This window comes from Pseudorca crassidens, chromosome 3, assembly GCF_039906515.1.
Source record: "Pseudorca crassidens isolate mPseCra1 chromosome 3, mPseCra1.hap1, whole genome shotgun sequence".
Taxonomy (NCBI): Eukaryota; Metazoa; Chordata; class Mammalia; order Artiodactyla; family Delphinidae; genus Pseudorca; species Pseudorca crassidens.
Genome location: NC_090298.1, coordinates 95181797 through 95197814, shown reverse-complemented (window position 1 = coordinate 95197814; position 16018 = coordinate 95181797). Strand labels below are relative to the sequence as shown.

The 16018-nt window shown below is 41.2% G+C and overlaps 1 long non-coding RNA gene across 4 annotated transcripts in view; it reads right to left on the bottom strand.

Moving 5' to 3' along the window:
- Window positions 1-1132: 1132 nt before the first annotated feature.
- The window catches only part of LOC137220774 (uncharacterized), a 47771-nt gene continuing 32885 nt past the window's right edge, over window positions 1133-16018 (bottom strand). For 3 of the 4 annotated variants that reach the window (XR_010941792.1, XR_010941795.1, XR_010941793.1), the window contains exon 5: window positions 1133-1475. This is a non-coding gene — a long non-coding RNA (uncharacterized lncRNA). Of the gene's footprint in view, window positions 1963-16018 lie in introns of all 4 variants that reach the window. The other variant, XR_010941794.1, reaches the window with a different exon arrangement.

The following is a 16018-nucleotide window of genomic DNA, read 5'->3' as shown; positions in this document are numbered from 1 at the left end:
TGAATATTGATTCAGGAAACTCTAATGCCCAAGGGCTTTGCTGCCTCATGTCTCTATCCTCACTTAAAATGCTTTATCTGTGGCAATAATACCACCTCTGATGCAGCATGTCATTCCCTGGATACCTTCCTCAACTCACTGTTAAATCCAATGTCATAAAGACTTTCTCCAATGTTTTCTTCAATGAGTTTTATGTTTTTAGCTCTTCTGTTTAGGTCTTTGATTCATTTTGAGGGTTCTTTTTTTTTTTTGTGGTGTAAGATTCCAATTTCATTCTTTTTGCACATGGATATTCAGGCAGGGGCAGGGCAGAGGGCTTCCTGTGTATTTCCAGTCAGGCAGGTTTGCCCTGTTTCTGACTGCATGGAACTAGTTGTAACTAGAAACTCCTCCAATGCTATCAATAGTTGTTACTCCTAATTTTTGGTGGTTTTTAAAAATCCTTTTCAAAGCCGACTAGGTACTTTAGTGACAGGCTGTGGGAGAATGCATCAGGAGCTCTCTTGAGATGCTGTTTTACAGAAGCCTTTACTCCATCACTTATCGTTTTATACAAGAAATGTGCAAATCACTCTCCTCCCTTCAATTCATTAAAGGCATTTCCCTTAGAAACCATGGCTTGAGTGTTAATGAAACACTGAGTCCACACCCTCACAGCATTATATGTTCAATAAGTGTTTGAACAATGAGTAATGGGGTTCAAATTATTAGTTCCCAAGAATTTTATTTCTCCTACTCTGTCACATTGCATATTATATTTTAATCACATTCACTAAGTTAATGTGTTTAAAATGAAGATCAGCAGTGTATAAACCAACCCTCTTTCCTAAATTGGAAAATATACTTCCTGACTTTGACAATTCACATAGAATAATTGAGAACAACTGTAAAGAAGAAGAGGATAAAGTCATGAGTGTTTTCTCTGTTGTATCTTGCACACAATCTGGTGTGCAACCAGTGTGGGAACCGTAAGTATGGAAAATAGTGATTTAAAAAAAGGAGAGGAAGCAAAACACATGAATGAGAAAATCATCCTAGAAATAATACCAAAAAACACATATTAAAATATATGTTCATTTCTTTTTTCAGTATCCATTTAAGCACATAAAATTAATACAAAATCTGATTTTCAATAAAATATGTTATTTGGTCACCTGTTTATTTAGATGGGAAGTTAGGGATTACAGGAGAGCTTCTCAGACAAATTTGCACAAAACAGTCAATTGTCATGTATGACTTTGAAATAAGCCTTGATGCATTATTAATTAAGGTTTAGGCTAAGCTGCTATAACAAACGGATCCAAAAAAGCAGTGGCTGCAGCAAAACAGAAATTTATTTCTTCACATGATAGCCCAGTGGTAAGTGGAGGTTCCAAGATAGGCAGGTGGTTCTCTTCTGTGACATCATCCATCCCCCAGGGAGGCGGTCTTTGTCCACATGTTCAAAACTGCCTCACCAGCACTTCAACTGCACCCTGGCCCCAGTTAGGGAAAAGGCAGAAAGTGGAGGGGCAAGTGTTTTTATTTAGGAAGTTTATGCAGATGTGTTGCACATGTCTTTTTTGTCCATATTCCAATGAAAAGGAAATCACATGGCCATATCTGGCTCTAAGGAAAACTAGATTTGTCTCTAACATTCTATGGGATGCTTTCTAATACTAAAAGGAAGAAAGAAAGAATGGACATTGGAAGACAATTACCAGTCTTTTCCATACTTGAAAAAAAAAGTTTAGTATAGTCATTCTTGCCTCAAGATTTAAATAAAATACTTATAAGGAGGAAGCTATCACAAAGCTAAACCTCAGGGAAAATGTTACGTATTGCCAAACACTATTTTTATCTAAGGATGCACAGAAAGCACTCTCAGAGTGGTTATTATTTGTCACACAGTTTATGAGCCGTAGGAAAGAAATGAAGTTCACCCAAAAATGGATCTCAGTCAGCTTGGTGCTTTGTGACCACCTAGAGGGGTGGGATAGGGAGGGAGACACAAGAGGGAAGAGATATGGGGATATATGTATACGTATAGCTGATTCACTTTGTTATAAAGCAGAAACTAACACACCATTGTAAAGCAATTATACTCCAATAAAGATGTTAAAAAAAAAAATGGATCTCAGACCTGCCAATTGCATCTTCAATTTTCCAGTGTCTTCTCTAAAATTACCACTCCACTCCACTTACTATGCCTTGAGGAGGCAGGAGTTTTACTGAGCACTGACATATAACTGGCATCTCACTCAGCCAGAAGACCCTTATTGGCATTAGATGCAGCTTCACCATTTGTGTAAACCAGGAAAACCATACAAAAGAAAAACAGGGCAAGTTCTGGAATTCAGGTAGAGAACTGAACAGCAGGCTAGGAGCTGGATAATTTCACTTCCCTTCCTGGTTCTATTACTACCTCACTGAGAAGCTTTCCCATGGACTGACAATATCAAAATAAGATCAGGAACACTATGTTGTTGTTTTTTTTTAATCTCCGTATCCTGGGAGCATCCCCTCAGTAGCCAAAGATAAATTCGTAAGTAGCAAAGGCTAAGATCAACAGAGATTTCATAAAGGTCTGCTCCTGTAGCAGATTTTTGGCAAGAGATTGGTATCTTGGGCTAATTATTCTCAGTTCCTCATCATCTAATCCAATCTTTGCCCTGGGGAGCTGATCTCTACTAATAGCATCAGCCAGCCTCTCTTGACTTTTGAGTACAATTGGGTTTGACCAATGGGAGGCTTCATCAGGAGATCAAAAGGCAAAAAGAGAGAGAAGTTGAAGTATTTCTTCTTCCTCCTTCTGTACTTCAGCACTATGAGTCTGGCAAGGGCTCCACTACAGCCCAACTCCTGTTGAGTGGCTCTCTTCCACAGCTCTAGCTTTCCTAGGCTCTGGCTAAACCATTTCCTCTTGTCCTTTCAGGTCTAAGTGTGGTAATGATTTCTCATGGTTGCTAGTTCTTGGATGTGTGATGATTCGTTATTGCTTCCCTTAATTTTGTCCACACCTCCAGAAACAGCCCCTTTGTTAAATGCCAGTTAAACCCATGGATTGTGCGATCTGTTTTGTTTTGGGACCTGATACAATACTTATGTCAGGAATTGTTCCAGGAAATAGATTCTCAAGATGTGACTATGGGATTGGGCAGCTCATATATTTGAAGAGCACATGAATATCCTCCTTGTGGGGACAATGCTTACTCAAATTCTCATCGAAGGTGGCATAGAATGAATTACAGGTAGGAAGCAAGGCACTGGGAGATGGAGTGGCTATAGGAGTTAGCTATTATGGTGACAATGGTGATTATGAGGATTGTGGATTACTATGGCTTCTTCTGACTGTCCTAAAGAGAGCTCCTTCCCCATGCCTCAAAAAAAAAGATTAAGGATCTAAACTCCCATCTCAAAGTATAAGTGGACAGTCAGAAAATCTTATGGTTATCTTAAAGAAGGCCCTTATCTCATCTAGCTACAAGACCAACATAGATTGGATTAGGCCCAGAGTTGCAATGCCAGTTAAATATGTAACACTACCAGGTCTCTAATGCTAAGGTAAAGACACTGGAAAGGAGTGAGATGCTGAGATAGGATGGGGCTATTTGGAGAGACAAAGCTGAGAACTTCAAATCAGCAGTTCTCACAGAACCTCCTTTACCAGTAGAAGCAGCTCTCTACTCTGAGGAAACCATCTCTCCTTCAGAAAAACCTTTCTGCCTCATTTGGAGCATTTGCCTTGAAAAGGGATACTTATCTGCAGACCTCACCCATCCACTTCTCATTGCCTCCAGGCTCAAAATGAGATCCTAAAATAGCCCAGACAAAGAGATGCCAGGTCTTCTCCAGGAAGGCTTACACATGTAGGATCTTTCTATTTTGTATCAGCCGAAGTCTGGGGAGCATATATGGGAATGGATTCTAAGGGTGTTAGATTAAACATAAGATTGAATCAGGTTAAATTTAATGATACTGATGCTCTCATCGAAAACTTCCTATTTAATATGTTTCTTGAAGATCTGGATTAGAATTAATTGAAACTTAAACTCAGCAGTAGCCTAGAGTCAATGAGCCTGATATGCCAGAATGAGAGCAGCAGATTCAGCCCTGGCTGTACATTAGAATCACCTTAGTTTTCCAAACAAAGATGCTGAAGCCCCATGCCCAGAAATTTTGCTGTAATTAGTCTGGAGTGGGGCCAAAGCGTTGGTTTTTTTTTTTTTTTTTACATCTTTATTGGAGTATAGTTGCTTTACAGTGTTGTGTTAGTTTCTGCTGTATAACAAAGTGAATCAGCTATATGTATACATACATTCCCATATCCCCTCCCTCTTGAGCCTCCTTCCCACAATCCCTATCCCACCCCTCTAGGTGGTCACAAAGCACCGAGCTGATCTCCCTGTGCTATGTGGCTGTTTCCCATTAGTTACCTATTTTACGTTTGGTAGTGTATATATGTCCATGCCACTCTCTCACTTTGTCCCAGCCTCCCCTTCCTCCCCTGTGTCCTCAAGTCCGTTCTCTACATCTGTGTCTTTATTCCTGCCCTGCCACTAGGTTCATCAGTACCATTTTTCTAGATTCCATATATATGCGTTAGCATACAGTATTTGTTTTTCTCAATCTGACTTACTTCACTCTGTATGACAGACCAAAGCATTGGTATTTTTTAAAATTTCCCAAGTGATTTTAATGTTGAGAACTGCTGCTGTAGTGGAAGGAATCAAAAAGCTCCTGCTTATAGAAATATTGGAATGGATCTATTATGCATGACTTACTTTTCCACCTCCTGAACATACCCAGAAAAGTGCCCATTGGCACTGCAGAACAATAGTCTCAAAAGTGCTTGGAGGAAATAGATGCAGCCACCAATGGAAAACTACCTGGCACATGGCACAGAGCTTGGGGATGGGGTGAGGAGACTGCCCTGGGTGCCCATAACACAGGCACAAAGGATAAAGGACATGTGCTATTCCCCTGCTGTCCGCTTTGGTGCTGTAGACTAGTTGGAATATAAATGTGAGAACTGATGCATGGGCCCACATACATGGATAAAGCCTAAGGGTCATTGGTGGGGCAGTGGTAGACCAGAGAACTGAACTTACACTGTGTCTCATGTGGGTTAGAGTCATCCAAAATCAGCATATCAGCACTTTCTGGCAGCCCAATGTCATGTAATCTTGCAAAAGAAATACCACATCAGGCACAGGAAACAATGCACCACTCAAGCCACATGCCTGCATTGGAGCTCCTCAGGGCTCCGGTCAAGCCCATGCTCAAGGTAAGGGTTAGAGAGCATCCAGCAGGGGAGAAATAGGGTCCAGAGCCCACAAAGGTCCTGGTCTGGGTTTGGGACACTCCCACAGGATGGCGCTAGTGGCCTCAGCTGGTCTCAGGCAGCAGGGGCAGACAGGACTTGAAAAGTTCTAAAAAGGTCTTCCAAAGCACAGGACCCTCTAAGGAACAAGCCAGAGAGAGAGCTCTACTTGCCCAGGTCTAAGGGTGTTGCTGGTGCTGGGATTCCACTTCCAAAAATGATAAAGCAACTGGAACCAGCCTTGCCCTCCTGTGGTAACTGCCCTCTTATGGTAATCAACTAGAAAATTGAGTAAGGTTTATGAAGCAACTGTTTTCAGATATTAAACAAAAATCAGTATAGGCTTGTGATTCCTCTCTGAGAGAAGGGACACGAATGACATAACACCTGTAATTATCCCGGCTGTCTAGCCTGGAGTTTGAAGAGACTGAGGTGTCTAGTATGAATACGGCAGAGTATCAGAGTATCAGGTAGTTGTACAGAGAAATTTGCACAGGAGTCCCTTGAGTCAGTTACTGCATACTTAGCTGCACATGCATAGGATAAAATGTCACAAAGTTAGCCAGAAAACAAAACAAAAAACAGGAAGCTATAAGATGAATAATTCCAGAGTTCACAAAGGGCTGGGGGATATTCATGTTCCAGCCAGCCAGAGTGGAGAGTCCTTGCTGAACTTCAGGGCATTTAATCAGAAACTCCAGAAAGGAAACTCCTTAGTTTCAGGGCCAAACTAATCCTAGAAGAAAAAGCTATCTGAGGTCTGGCCCACCTAAGCCTGAAAACAAGCCTCAGAATCTCCAAGCTGATTTGACAAGTAAGTTAGCTGTCTGTCAGAACAAAGTCACAGCTTGGTGTTAAGTCTGGATCCTCCCAGAAGCAGATGCCAAATGCCAAGATGAGATGAAATGTGCAAGGGTTTTATTAGGGGAAATGCCTGTGGGAAAGGAAATAGGCAGGGAGCCAGGGAAAAATGGGAGAGTCATCAGACCTCAACATAAATCTGACCTCGAGTGAAGGAGAGAGGGAAAGGAGGTTGGGTGCAAGCGTCCTAGACTGCCCTGCAGTCGGTGCAAGGGTTGACAAAGCTGTTGGGAGTCGGGGAGCCCAGAGACTGCCATCAGAACTCTGTGTCTCCCTATCTGACTCAGCGAGGAGAGCCCATAGGAAGAGGCATGGCCTCCCTTGGTGATGGCTTTTAAGCATAGCAGCTTGGGCCCAGGAGGCCAGCTAGGCACATTTTCACAGCTTCCACAGACCACTGTGAAGGAAGATCTGCTTCTCCGTAAAGGTTCAGGGAGCAGCAACTCTTTCGTTTCCTATGCGCCTCTCTTTCTGAGAGGAAACTCAGAAAAAGGAGTTTAGTGGGAGGTACTACAGTTCCTGACATGGCAGGTGATCTCAAGGCCACAACTGGAACTCATCCCCTCCCTCCTCCACCATTTATGCTAAATTCGCTTCAATCTCGGCAGGTCTAGTGGCTTTTCCAATGGTAGGAACCAAACCTTCATTCCCAAGGGGTCCAATCACTTGATCGTCACACCGTTTTCAGTCTAGGGTTAGTGCACATGTCCACTCACACTTACAGCAGGGCAAGGAAGTACCTGAAGGTGCCCAACAGGATCGTGATGCTGTACCCATTGTGTAAAAGCATCCTACCTCTTCCCACTGATCAGGGTCAGTTACCCTTGCCAGAGTGGTAACTCCTCCATTTGCCAGCTAGTCCCTGCACACGATGAGTCCAAAGTGCCCTGGGGCAGCCATAACTGATAGTTCAATGGTACCCTTGCTGTGTCCTCTAGGAAGAGTGTACCTGCTTAGGGCACTGGGACTTCCAACAACACAGAGCCCAGACTGCAAAGATGAGAAATACAAATTTTCTCATGAGACATTGGAAGGGATAGTAGGTGGGGCCATTCCTGTCTTTGTTGTTTTCCAGACTTGTACCCTTCCAACTGGGGAAACAGCACATTAGAGGTCTCTGATTTAATAAATCCCTGCACTCCGAAGGGATCCCATGCTTTCGGAGTGTTTCCTTCAAGGTGGCAATTGAATTGCACCTTTAGAAGGCCTTTCCAGCATTCTATAAGGTGAGCTGCCTCTGGACAGTGTGGTATGTGCTACAACCAGTGAATTCCACAGGCAGAGGCCTTCTCCCACAACCTTGTTACTCTAAAGTGGGTCCCCAAGTCAGATGCTATGCTGTGTGGGATTCCATGTCTATGGATCAAGCATTCCCAAAGCCCCCAGATAATGGTGCTGGCCAAGACTTTTTGGGCAGCAAAGGCAAACCCATACTTCAAATAGGTTACCAATCCCTGTGAGAATGGGCCACTGGCCTTTGCAAAATAACTAATCATTCACAACTGCAATTGGTGCTACTTAGTCAAATCTACAATAGCCTACATCATTCTCTAGGATTCATCTGGTTTCTGCAGAAGCCAGACTGGAATTAAATGAAGATATGGTAGGAATCACCATCCCTGCATCTTTCAGGTCTTTAATGGTGGCACCGATCTCTGTCATCCTCCTTGGGGTACAATATTGTTTTGATTTACTATCTAACTGGGGGAGGGAGGTATGGATTCAGAGGTTCCCATTAGGTCTTTCCCCCTGTGACGCTCTTTACTCCATAGAAAAGGGGCTCAATATTAGGGTTACTAAGAAACCCCACCAAGTATGTCGATTCCAATTGTGCACTCAGGGACTGTAAATCAGACTTTAGCCAGGACTCTACTTAATACTGTGGTCCCACTCTAACGAGGGTCCATGATGACACTTTGAGTCTCTGGTATCAGGTCAGCTCAGATTCTATGTCCAATACTCCTCAAAACTGGTTATTCTCCTTTTCCCAAAGTCACCCAAGTAAATGGTTACAGGTCTCTTTCTGGAATAACTGGAGGCATCATGTCAGTAGACACTAGCCAACATCATGGCTAGTCCTTCCTCCTACAGCACAGTCACTTCTTCAGTCAATGGGTTTCAGATCTAAAAAGTGGCTTGAGCCTGGGAACAGAACAAGGGATTGTGACTTTTCATTGTGATGACCACACTCAGCCTCCTGATCTTCAATTCTTACTTTTTGTTGTTGTTTTCATTTTAATAGATGTTAAGGAGCAACCTTATTGGCTGCCAGTATATTTTGATCCTAGAGACACCATGCTCTAATAACTACCTCCACAACTCCTGGGGGGTCAAGTCCCATCATCTACAAACAGAAAGTAAGTATAGCCCTATGGAGATTCAGCTGGAGTCATTAGGAGTAAGGTTTTTAGAAGAGCTCTCTTTAGAAGAGCTAATGGAAATCAGAGGCGTGGTTGCAGGGGCAGCTCCAACCTCCAGGCAGCTCCTGTGTGGCCAAGTTCCAGAGAAACAAACCATGAAGTCACACAAAATTTAAGGGATAAAGAACAAAAGAAAAGATCTAAAGTTAATATAAGGCAAACATTTAAGAAATGACTGACGAAAAATTCAGAATAAAAAGAAATGTAAAAGAAAAAGGAGATAAGATAAAATTTTAACCAAGGAAAAGAATCTTGTCAGTTTAAATTAAGAAAAATATAAAACAATGGAAGTTTAAAATATATATAAATGATAAAATTCTTAAAGACAGATTAGGAGGACCTTCAAGATGGCAGAGGAGTAAGACATGGAGATCACCTCCCACCCCACAAATACATCAAAAATACACCTACATGTGGAACAACTCCTACAGAACACCTACTGAATGCTGGCAGAAGACCTCAGACTTCCCAAAAGACAAGAAATTCCCCACATACACAGGTAGGGCAAAAGAAAAAAGAAAAAACAGAGACAAAAGAACAGGGACAGGACCTGCACCTCTGGGAGCGAGCTGTAAAGGAGGAAAAGTTTCCACACACTAGGAAGCCCCTTCACTGGCGGAGACAGAGAGTGGGCGGGGGTGGGGGGGGGAAGCTTTGGAGCCACGAAGGAGAGCTTTGCAGAGGGCAAAGCGGAGAGATTCCTGCACAGAGGATCAGTGCTGACCAGCACTCACCAGCCTGAGAAGCTTGTCAGTTCACCCAGGGGGCGGGTGGGGGCTGGGAGTTGAGGCTGGGGCTTCGGAGGTCAGATCCCAGGGAGAGGACTGGGGTCGCCTGTGTGAACACAGCCTGAAGGGGGCTACTGCGCCAGAGCTAGCCAGGAGGGAGCCCAGGAAAAAGTGTGGAACTGCCTAAGAGGCAAGAGACCATTGTTTCAGGGTGCACAAGGAGAGGAGATTCAGAGCACCGCCTAAATGAGCTTCAGAGATGGACACGAGCCGCAGCTATCAGTGCGGACACCAGAGACAGGCATGAAATGCTAACGCTGCTGCTGCAGCCACCAAGAAGCGTGTGTGCAAGCACAGGTCACTATCCATCCTTCCCCTCCTGGGAACCTGTGCAGCCCGCCACTGCCAGGGTCCTGTGATCCAGGGACAACTTCTCCGGGAGAACACACGGTGCACCTCTGCCACCGCAGGCTCGCCCTGCATTCCATATCCCTCCCTCCCCCCAGCCTGAGTGAGCTAGAGCCCCCTAATCAGCTGCTCCTTTAACCGTTCCTGTCTGGGTGAAGAACAGATGCCAGAGGGCAACCTACATGCAGAAAAGTGGCCAAATCCAAAGCTGAACCCCTGGAGTGGTGCGAACAAAGAAGAGAAAGGGAAATTTCTCTGTGCAGCCTCAGGAGCAGCGGATTAAATCTCCACAATTAACTTGATGTACCCTGCATCTGTGGACCACCTGAATAGACAACAAATCGTCCCAAAATTGAGGCAGTGGACTTTGGGAGGAACTGTAGACTTGGGGTTTGCTGTATGCGACTGACTAGTTTCTGATTTATATGTTTATCTTAGTTTAGCTTTTAGCACTTGTTATCATTGGTGGATTTGCTTATTGATTTGGGTGCTCTTCTTTTTTTAATTACTTAAAAAATTTTTTATTTTCATAATATTTTTACAAATTTTTTATTTTAATAACTATATTTTATTTAATTAATTAATTTATTTTTCTTTCTTTCTTTCTTTTTCTTTCTCCCTTTTCTTCTGAGCCATGTGGCTGACAGGGTCTTGGTGCTCCGACTGGGTGTCAGGCCTGAGACTTGGAGGTGGCAGAGCTGAGTTCAGGACATTGGTCCACCAGAGACCTCCCCAGCCCCACGTAATATCACTCGGTGACAGCTCTCCCAGAGATCTCCATCTCAATGCTAAGACCCAGCTCCACTCAACGACCAGCAAGCTCCACTGTTGGACACCCCATGCCAAACAACTAGCAATACAGGAACACAACTCCACCCATTAGCAGACAGTCTGACTAAAATCATAATGAGTTTACAGACAGCCCAAAACACACTACCAGACTCGGTCCTTCCCACAAGAAACACAAGATTCAGCCTCATCCACCAGAACACAGGCACCAGTCCCCTCCACCAGAAAGCCTACACGAGCCACTGAACCAACCTTACCCACTGGGGGCAGACACCAAAAACAATGGGAACTATGAACCTGGGACCCCAAACACAGTACGTTAAGCAAAATGAGAAGACAGAGAAATACACAGTAGATGAAGGAGCAATGTAAAAACCCTACCAGACCAAACAAATGAAGAGGAAATAGGCAGTCTACCTGAAAAAGAATTCAGAGTAATGATAGTAAAGATGATCCAAAATCTTGGAAATAGAATGTAGAAAATACAAGAAATGTTTAACAAGGACCTAGAAGAACTAAAAGCAAATAAACAATGATGAGCAACAAAATAAATGAAATTAAAAATTCTCTAAAGGAATCAATAGCAGAATAACTGACGCAGAAGAGCAGAAGAACAGAAGAACGGATAAGTGACCTGGAAGATAAAATAGTGGAAATAACTACCACAGAGCAGAATAAACAAAAAAGCATGAAAAGAATTGAGGACAGTCTCAGAGACCTCTGGGACAACATTAAATGTACCAACATTCAAATTACAGGGGTCCCAGAAGAAGAAGAGAAAAAAGAAAGGGTCTGAGAAAATATTTGAAGAGATTATAGTTGAAAACTTCCTTAACATGGGAAAGGAAATGGTCAGTCGAGTCCAGGAAGTGCACAGAGTTCCATACAGGATAAATCCAATGAGAAACAAGCCAAGACACATATTAACCAAACTATCAAAAATTAAATACAAAGAAAAAACACTAAAAGCAGCAAGGGAAAAGCAACAAACAACATACAAGGTAATCCCTATAAGGTAAACAGCTGATTTTTCAGCAGAAACTCTGCAAGCCAGAAGGGAGTGGCAGGACATATTTAAAGGGATGAAAGGGAAAAACCTACAACCAAGATTACTCTACCCAGCAAGGATCTCATTCATATATAATGGAGAAATTAAAACTTTTACAGACAAGTAAAAGCTAAGAGAATTCAGCACCACCAAAACCAGCTTTACAACAACTGCTAAAGGAACTTCTGTAGGCAGGAAATGCAAGAGAAGCAAAAGACCTACAAAAACAAACCCAAAACAATTAAGAAAATGGTAAAAGGAACATACATATCGATAATTACCTTAGTGTAAATGGATTAAAGGCTCCAACCTAAAGACACAGACTGGCTGAATGGACACAAAATAAGACCCGTATATATGCTGTCTACAAGAGACCACTTCAGACCTAGGGACACATACAGACTGAAAGTGAGGGGATGGAAAAAGATATTCCATGCAAATGGAAATCAAAAGAAAGCTGGAGTAGCAATTCTCATATCAGACAAACAAGATTTTAAAATAAAGACTATTACAAGAGACAAAGAAGTCCACTACATAATGATCAAGGGATCGATCCAAGAAGAAGATATAACAATTGTAAATATTTATGCACCCAACATAGGAGCATCTCAATACATAAGGCAAATGCTAATAGCCATAAAGGGGAAATCAACAGTAACACAATCATAGTAGGGGACTTTAACACCCTACTTTCACCAATGGACAGATCATCCAAAATGAAAACACAAGCTTTAAATAAAATATTAAACAAGATGGACTTAATTGATATTTATAGGACAGTCCACTCAAAAACAATAGAACACACTTTCTCCTCAAGTGCTCATGGAACATTCTCCAGGATAGATCATATCTTGGGTCACAAATCAAGCCTCGGTAAATTTAAGAAATTGAAATCGTATCAAGTATCTTTTCTGACCACAATACTATGAGACTAGATATCAATTACAGGAAAAGATCTGTAAAATATACAAACACATGGAGGTTAAAAAATATATTACTTAATAACGAAGAGATCACTGAAGAAATCAAAGAGGAAATCAACAAATACCTAGAAACAAATGACAATGAAAACATGACGACCCAAAACCTATGGGATGCAGCAAAAGCAGTTCTAAGAGGGAAGTTTATAGCAATACAATCATACCTCAAAAACCAGAAACATCTCAAATAAACAACCTAACCTTACACCGAAAGCAATTAGAGAAAGAAGAACAAAAAACCGCCAAACTTAGCAGAAGGAAAGAACTCATAAAGATTAGATCAGAAATAAATGAAAAAGAAATGAAGGAAACAATAGCAAAGATCAATAAAACTAAAAGCTGGTTCTTTGAGAATATAAACAAAATTGATAAACCATTAGCCAGACTCATCAAGAAAAAAAGGCAGAAGATTCAAATCAATAGAATCAGAAATGAAAAAGGAGAAGTAACAACTGACACTGCAGAAATACAAAGGATCGTCAGAGATTACTACAAGCAACTCTATGCCAATAAAATGGACAACCTGGAGGAAATGGATAAATTCTTAGAAAAGCACAACCTTCCAAGACTGAACCAGGAAGAAATAGAAAATATAAACAGACCAATCACAAGCACTGAAATTGAGACTGTGATGAAAAATCTTCCAACAAACAAAAGCCCATGACCAGATGGCTTCACAGGCAAATTCTATCAAACATTTAGAGAAGAGCTAACACCTATTCTTCTCAAACTCTTCCAAAATATAGCAGAGGGAGGAACCCTCCCAAACTCATTCTACAAGATCACCATCACCCTGATACCAAAACCAGACAAAGATGTCACAAAAAAAGAAAACTACAGGATAATATCACTGATGAACAGAGACGCAAAAATCCTCAATAAAATACAAGCAAACAGAATCTAACAGCACATTAAAAGGATCATACAGCATGATCAAGTTGGGTTCATCCCAGGAATGCAAGGATTCTTCAATATATGCAAATCAATCAATGTGATACACCATATTAACAGATTGAAGGAGAAAAACCATATGATCATCTCAATAGATGCAGAAAAAGCTTTTGAAAATATTCAACACCGATTTATGATAAACACCCTCCAGATAGTAGGCATAGAGGGAACTTACCTGAACATAATAAAGGCCATCTATGACAAACCCACAGCCAACATTATTCTCAATGGTGAAAAACTGAAAAATTTCCACTAAGATCAGGAGCAAGACAAGGTTGCCCACTCTCACCACTATTATTCAACATAGTTTTGGACGTTTTAGCCACAGCAATCAGAGAACAAAAAGAAATTAAGGAATCCAAATCAGAAAAGAAGAAGTAAGACTGTCACTGTTTGCAGACGACATGATACTATACACAGAAAATCCTAAAGATGATACCAGAAAACTACTAGAGCTAATCAATGAATTTGGTAAAGTAGCAGTATACAAAATTAATGCACAGAAATCTCTGGCATTCCTATACACTAATGACGAAAAATCTGAAAGAAAAATTGAGAAAACACTCCCATTTACTATTGCAACAAGAAGAATAAAATACCTAGGAATAAACCTACCAAAGGAGACAAAAGGCCTGTATGCAGAAAACTATAAGACACTGATGAAAGAAATTAGAGATGATACAAATAGATGGAGAGATATACCATGTTCTTGGATTGGAAGAATCAACATTGTGAAAATGACTCTACTACCCAAAGCAATCTACAGATTCAATGCAATCCCTATCAAACTACCACTGGCATTTTTCACAGAACTAGAACAAAAAATTGCACAATTTGTATGGAAACACAAAAGACGCCGAATAGACAAAGCAATCTTGAGAAAGAAAAACAGAGCTGGAGGAATCAGGCTCCTGGACTTCAGACTATACTACAGAGCTACAGTCATCAAGACAGCATGGTACTGGCACAAACACAGAAATATAGATCAATGAAACAGGATAGAAAGCCCAGAGATAAACCCACGCACATATGGTCACCTTATCTTTGATAAAGGAGCCAAGAATATACAGTGGAGAAAAGACAGCCTCTTCAATAACTGGTGCTAGGAAAACTAGACAGCTACATGTAAAACAATGAAATTAGAACACTTCCTAACACCATATACAAAAATAAACTCAAAATGGATTAAAGACCTAAATGCAAGGCCAGACACTATCAAACTCTTAGAGGAAATCATAGGCAGAACACTCTGTCACATAAATCACAGCAAGATCCTTTTTGACCCACCTCCTAGAGAAATGGAAATAAAAACAAAAATAAACAAATGGGACCTAATGAAACTTAAAAGCTTTTGCACAGCAAAGGAAACTATAAACAAGATGAAAAGACACCCCTCAGAATGGGAGAGAACAGTTGCAAACAAAGCAACTGACAAAGGATTAATCTCCAAAATATACAAGCTGCTCATGCAGCTCAATATCAAAAAAACAAACAACCCAATGCAACAATGGGCAGAAGACATAAATAGACATTTCTCCCAAGAAGATATACAGATTGCCAACAAACACATGAAAGGATGCTCAACATCACTAATCATTAGAGAAATGCAAATCAAAACTACAATGTGGTGTCACCTCACACCAGTCAGAATGGTCATGATCAAAAAATCTACAAACAATGAATGCTGATGAGGGTGTGGAGAAGAGGGAACACTCTTGCACTGTTGGCGGGAATGTAAACTGATATAGCCACTGTGGAGAACAGTATGGAGGTTCCTTAAAAAACTAAAAATAGAACTACTATATGACCCAGCAATCCCACTACTGGGCATATACCCTGAGAAAACCATAATTCAAAAATAGACATGTACCACAATGTTCATTGCAGCACTATTTACAATAGCCAGGACATGGAAGCAACCTAAGTGTCCATCTACAGATGAATGGATAAAGAATATTGGCAATATATACAATGGAATATTACTCAGCCATAAAAAGAAATGAAATTGAGTTATTTGTAGTGAGGTGGATAGACCTAGAGTCTGTCATACAGAGTGAAGTAAGTCAGAAAGAGAAAAACAGATACTGTATGCTAACACATATATATGGAATCTTAAAAAAAAAAGGTCCTGAAGAACCTAGGGGCAGGACAGGAATAAAGACACAGAAGTAGGGAATGGACTTGAGGACACAGGGAGGGGGAAGGGTAAGCTGGGACAAAGTGAGAGAGTGGCATGGATATATATACACTACCAAATGTAAAATGGATGGTTAGTGGGAAGCAGCCGCATAGCACAGGGAGATCAGCTCAGTGCTTTGTGACCACCTAGAGGGGTGGGATTGGGAGGGTGGGAGGGAGATGCAAGAGGGAGGGGATATGGGGATATACGTATAGCTGATTCACTTTGCTTTACAGCAGAAACTAACACAGCAATTTAAAGAAATTATACTCTAATAAAGATGTTAAAAAAAAAGACATGTTAGAAAAATAAAAGGATTTTACAAAATAAATAATGAGATCATTAATTAAAC